Source organism: Limulus polyphemus, unplaced genomic scaffold (assembly GCF_000517525.1).
Source record: "Limulus polyphemus unplaced genomic scaffold, Limulus_polyphemus-2.1.2 Scaffold1375, whole genome shotgun sequence".
Classification (NCBI taxonomy): Eukaryota; Metazoa; Arthropoda; class Merostomata; order Xiphosura; family Limulidae; genus Limulus; species Limulus polyphemus.
The window spans coordinates 70,173-77,016 of NW_013666985.1; the positions used below are offsets into that span (position 1 = coordinate 70,173).

At 31.7% G+C, this 6,844-nt stretch overlaps 1 protein-coding gene across 1 annotated transcript in view; it reads right to left on the reverse strand.

Moving 5' to 3' along the window:
• The window catches only part of LOC111086735 (carcinine transporter-like), a 111,034-nt gene that overhangs the window by 31,328 nt on the left and 72,862 nt on the right, over positions 1–6,844 (reverse strand). The gene's annotated exons all lie outside the window — the stretch shown is intronic.

A 6,844-nucleotide genomic window follows, 5' to 3' on the forward strand; every position in this document is an offset into this window, starting at 1 on the left:
GGTTTAAAATGTTTTTTTTTGTTTTTGCAGAAAATTTGTTAGCTTTTTTTTTGTTTGTGCACAAAATCATTTCATACAGTTATCAAAGTTTAACTTAGTTGTAAAAGTTAAATCAGCAAATAACAATTTTACTTTGCATGTGTATGATGAATTTTTAGTGATTTTTTTGCAGAAAATTTGTTAGCTTTTTTTTTGTTTGTGCACAAAATCATTTCATACAGTTATCAAAGTTTAACTTACTTGTAAAAGTTAAATCAGCAAATAACAATTTTACTTTGCATGTGTATGATGAATTTTTAGTGATTTTTTTGCAGAAAATTTGTTAGCTTTTTTTTTGTTTGTGCACAAAATCATTTCATACAGTTATCAAAGTTTAACTTACTTGTAAAAGTTAAATCAGCAAATAACAATTTTACTTTGCATGTGTATGATGAATTTTTAGTGATTTTTTTGCAGAAAATATGTTTGGTTTTTGTAGTTTGTGCACAAAATCATTTCATACAATTAACAATGTTTAACTTACTTATAAAAGTTAAATTAGCAAATAAAAATTATCATTTGCATGTGTATGATAAATGCATCCCAAATCTATCGTTCATAACCGTTAGCTTACATTATATGATATATTGGACGTCCAGATAGAATTTGGTTTACTTTGTCGAGTGGCAGGTAAAAGTAAAAATAGAAAATCCAGGAAAACTTACTTGAGAAAACATACATGATAAAAGTAAACTAATTATGACAATTTCAATTTTAGGGATTGTACTGTTGCATTTATTCAGAAGGATAGAAAATGATAAAACTCATTATGACTCATAATTCATTTATATTTGTTAAGTTGAACTGTTTTTGTCACTCTAGATATAATATTTAAAAAAATTAAAACAATAAATTATAACTTAAATATCTTCTTAACAATGGTTCATTGAACAAGATTTTTTTTCATTTTGAAAAGGTATGAATTTTTATTCACAACAAGTATATTACTAAACGTAAAATATCAAAGTAAAGTGGCCATTATATTTATATGTATCTTCATTATTAAGCAGTGAACGTCTATTGTGTCATGTGTAATGTACGTTAAAACATTAAGTTCTGTTTGCCATCAAATCTTTTCACTCCGCTCCGTAAACCTTAACATAATCACATGATTCACAGGTTGTTTATGAAAAATAACATGATCTCAGCTTTTTTTTATGTTCATGAAAATGTGTTTTTAAATATTTCATTATTTTCTCATAATAACGATACGTGTTCCTGAAATAGAACTAACAGCTTCTTCTCCATTTTTGTCTGATGTTAGGGACCATTTACCAAGAATGTTAATTCAACGTTTCCGTGTTTCTTTTACGATTTATTTAACAGGAAAATGCTTATCTTAAGTATAAGTTAGAAGAACATGTTGTGGAAGACTGGTAAAGAAGACCGACTTACAAAAAATTAATTTAATTGAGTTTTAGAGCGAACATAAAATGTAAAAATCTTGGATTACTCTCTTCATCTTGTGAGATACTAGTTTTGACGCAAGTTTAGAATTTTCTTTAAACGTCTTTGAATGAACACTGTTCGAACAGTAAGGTTTATCATAACATTTGAAACAACCTAGGCCAGTTATTATTATTATTGTTTTGTACCCCATTTCAGTCAGCGATAAGTTTATGGACTTACAACGCTAAAATCCGGGGTTCGATTCCTAATGGTGGGCTTATTGCAGATAGCCCATTGTGTAGTTTTACAGCACTAATAAAAACAACAACGCTATGATTTTTTATTTTCTTTAGGCTTAATGTGTATCTCGTAAAAAGTCAGGTATTGTAATGCTGAAGATTAACTATATATACCTTTAAATGATTAATCAAAACACAACATACGTTGCACTGCTTTAGCGTACACTAAACATTTTGGAAATATTTTACTGGATACACATTTTTCTAACATAATTTGTTGTGTATTTCAAAGTTGTATCCCTCTAAGTTATTTTGACAACAAAACCTAAATATTACAGGTTTTAAATGTAAATAATGTTCACGGTGTTTAATAATCGTTTAATCAGTGTATTCACTATAAAATCCAACAACAGCGGTATAACAAACAACGCTGTCAGAGCAGAGCAACTCTTTATGAGATGATACAAAGAACGAATACGGAACACGAACATATTAATATAACTCACTACAGCCGTACATCTATGTATTTCAGCGATAACATGCTTGATCTAATGCTTCGATTTTTCATTTTATGTAAGTTGTAAGGATGTTGCCTTATTTTACGCAACAGACTGCTTTTATATTATAAATTGGTATCCAAGAGAGAGTCATAAATCTGTAAAACGATCAATTTTCAGTTAAACTTTAGTACATTGAGCCAACAGAAGGAACGTTAGGCCTAACTTGTTACTCGAGAGTACTGATATAATGCTTTTTAGAAGATAATTTCGTATATTAAAAAGATTCACACTATTGCTCATTCTTAGAAAAGTTTCGTTGTCTTAATCTCTCTGTGGAAGACTTAACCCTAGGCCTTTAACATCATTACTTTTATTTTATATTATTAGAACTAGGAGACAGAAAATATTACAACGTGGAACAGCTTGACTATTTCTTTCAGGAATGTTCGGAAGATGATTGGATGAGCAAGACCCGCAATTTATTTTAATGCTTTAATGAATTAATAACCTAAACTATTTTGTCGGCCCTTTTTAAAAAGTTGAAAAGCATTTAACTCTCATTATAATACAAAAAAGAAACTATAAGTAATAATAATAATAAGTAATAACTCAAGTATAACACAAACTATAGAAAAACCTACATTCATCTTCACATGCAAGTGTGATAACACGTTCAACAATTACCATTCCTCAAATACCGTTTTACAGATAGTACTATTTTTTGCATTTATCCCAAATGGATCAAACTTAATGTATAGTTATAACGATTTCAGTTGTGAGGAGATTTATTTGAAACAATTATCACTATTTAATTATATCTTTAGAGTATGTTACAACACTCTAAACCTTGCATCAAAATCCCTGAAATGAGGTGGATAAAAAAAAAAGAAGAGAAAACATGTATTACATGATGGCTACGAAAATATAACTTGTATCATAACTCCTAAGGTGAGGTCGACAGTCATGGCTACAAAAAGAAAACATGTATCACAACCTCTGAAATGAGGTCAACAGTCATGGTTAAGAAACGAGAACATGTATCACACACACATCTCTTCAAATGAGATCGACAGTGATGGCTACGAAAATATAACCTGTATCATAACCCCTAAGGTGAGGTCGACAGTCATGGCTACAAAAAGAAAACATGTATCACAACCCTTGAAATGAGGTCAACAGTCATGGCTACAAAAAAGAAAACATGTATCACAACCCCTGAAATGAGGTCAGCAGTCATGGTTAAGAAACGAGAACATGTATAACAACACCTGAAATGAGGTCAAAAGTCGTGGCTACAAAAGAAAGCATGTATCACAACCCCTGAAATGAGGTCAACAGTCATGGTTAAGAAACGAGAACATGCACCTGAAATGAGGTCAACAGTTGTGGCTACAAAAGAAAGCATGTATAACAACTCCTGAAGTGAAATCGACAATCATGGCTACAAAAATATATCATACAATCTGGTTCGCTGATATATACTTAAAAACACTTCCATGTTTATAATTGTTTAGATCAGATTTTAAACGTTAAAAGTTTGTTTTGGTAACAAATGGAATTACGATGCATATTAATTACATTATCATTCTTTGACTAGTTTTGGTAGAGCTCTTTCAAATATTTGTTTCAGGGGCGGTGTTAACTCATTTAACAGGAATATTTTTGGTCCCCCTAAAAATACTAATTGCAATATTTCCATGAGCAAAAAACAGACACCACCGTCACAGCACATACTAATACCTTTGTTAAAAAGTAATGTTTATTCACATTAACACTATCGCCTAAATATTCTTTTCAAATCACGTTCACTGTATTCTGCAGTGAGCAACCAATGAGCGCATGAGCACCGTACGTGTGCCTGACCGAGAAGTGTGTTGGTACTGCAGTTTTCAAACACTCGTCTATTATCGAATGACGTGTTCTTGGATCATTTGCATTGTGTATGTGTTTGCGTTTTTGTTATAACAAAGCCACATCGGGCTATCTGCTGTGTCCACCGAGGGGAATCGAACCTCTGATTTCAGCGTTGTAAATCCGTTAGACTTACCGCTGTCCCACCTGGGAACGGCTTTCATTGAAAACACTTTATTGTTCAAATGGGTACAATACTAAAACAGTCAATGTTCTGATGAAAACAAATCATGAATCGGAGCCCTAAAAAATAGCTTAATCTGCTTAGCCACAGCGCCGCCACTAATTTGTTAATTACAGATAGAAAGGAGAATTGAAATCCAATCCGCCTTATAAGCCAAGATTACAGCAACTTTTAACCTCACTTTAAGGATAAATTGAACGATCATGATCAACTTTTGGTCTGCATTAAACCCATTTACACTTTAGTTATTAATGGGCAACAACTGTCTGAAAACAACAACAGCACTTTCTTCTGCATGGAGTCCGAAATTACGATAACATCAGAACATTTGAGGCAGTTTATGTCTAGAAACAGCATCTAATAATTGGTTTTACCGAATTTTTGGTTTACCTGTTTTGTATCTTACGTTTTAAGTTATGAAAGAATGAGAATATGATTGTTAAAGTACATTTTTTGCTAATATATTGCGAATATGTGTTTCACGATGTCTCTTATTGGATATCAATTGGTTTATCATTCTAGTAAAAATCTACTTTCAGATTTCTTTTTGGTCATCGTAAGTCACTCCCGATTAAATGATCATTAATCAACATTGCTGTAAAAGGTAAAGACAGTTGGTCAGTTCCTATGTATTCCATAAACATTTCGAAATTTTATGAAAACATTATTTTTGTATGCTGTATTTTAGTTGATTTAAGCTGCTTTAAATTTAATATCGGGATTTGGAACTCCTTCTCAGAGATCAAGAAAGGTCAATGTTTAGAAGAAGTTCCTTAATAGACGGATAATCCAATTTATTCCAAAGCAATAAAACAAAGAAATAAAGTAGATGAAATGCTAAAGGTGGAGTTTACTGTATGCACTCTGAAATACATTGAACAATTGATGAGTCTGCTACAATTAGAACATAGTCTAACCAAAACAAATATACATTAATTGTCCACTGAGGTAATTAAGAAGAGTAAATGTTGTTGATACACACAGACAAAGTTTTATGCTTGTGGTAATTAAATTAAGACGGCCAAATAAAATAAACAATGAATTTTAAAAATGGGTTGAATTTTTGGAGACCATTTTTTTTTCTTATCAGTGAAAGATACAAATTTGAGCCCATTGAATAGGAAAGAATGAGACTCATTAATTGTGTTGTTTCGCTTGTCCCCCTGTACGGAAGAAAGTCGTGAGTGATCGAAAGACGTCTCCTGAGGTTTACCAGAAATAACAGGAAGTGATTAGCTATGGACACACCCGCTTTACGCCAGAGAACAATAAGATGTTTCCAACAAGCATCTGGAGCTGAGATAAAAACTCCCATTTTAACCAAGGAAAGCGCAGTAATGGAACAAGATGAGACGCACCAGAGGACGAACCGAGTAATTTCGCCGCTGCCGATCGTCTAATTGAAATCTTTCTCTTTGGAATGTTCACAGAAGCTGGTCTAATTAGATAACACATTAAAGCTTGATCAATTTACTGATGTAATATATAGAAATCGATTACACTTAATTTAATTGTTTACGTACTTTTTCTCGTCGACTTCAAATTCCTACGAATTGTCATGAATATTTATATTCATAGAAAATTCACTACGATGTTTCGAAAGTGAGCTAAATGTAACCGAGTCATTTAAGTTGTTCTTGGAATGTAAACTGAAACATCCAGAAAGAAAGACAAATAGTAAAAACTTTTTTACTTTGATTAAGTTAGAAATATCTATTTGCAAATGCTGTAATTTTTTGAAAAAAAGGGACTTGTAGAGAAGATAATGCTGTAATGTTTTGGAAGAGATGACCTGTAGAGAATATAATGCTGTAATTTTGTGGAAGAGATGACTTGTAGAGAATATAATGATGTGATTTTTTGGGAGAGATGACTTGTAGAGAATATAATGATGTGATTTTTTGGAAGAGATGACCTGTAGAGTATATAATGATGTGATTTTTTGAAAGACTCAGAATTTAGTGATCATTGGGTTATAAATTACACAGGCCTGCGATGGTTTTATTGTCTTGAATTTTTTACATGTTCTACACTAAATCATAAAAGCTGAATCCGAAAAGGATATCCATTTTTTCCATCACGTATAGATTTTTCACAAAACGGCATAATGCAATACATAAAAGAAAGACCATAATACGCAGTTTTGAGACTAAAAAACTTAGATTTCACAAAAACTCAGGATGAATGAGGATCACTGTTCTTCCATTTTCTTCAGTTTGTTAGTATTTTTGTTAAGAAACATAACAATAAAAAATGTTCGTTGTGGTAAACAAAATAATAATTTGATCTAAGTAAGAGTTTTTCTTCCCGATTTGTAAAACAATCCTTACGTGATAGAAACTAAAATAATATTATTTTCGAAATCTGCGTAGCTGAATTATGGAAAATCCGTTATTAAAAGCAAAACAGCTTTTATGAAGTTTAAATTCGCAGCCCTGTGTTATCTAAGTACCAGGTGAAGGTTGTAGCATCATGTTATCCTAGCCCTTATGTGTCGAGTTAGGTTGAACTTCCCTTAGTGAAGTTTTATACACATGCCAATAAGAAAGTTGAACAAAAGGATACATAAACGAAGCTTCAAC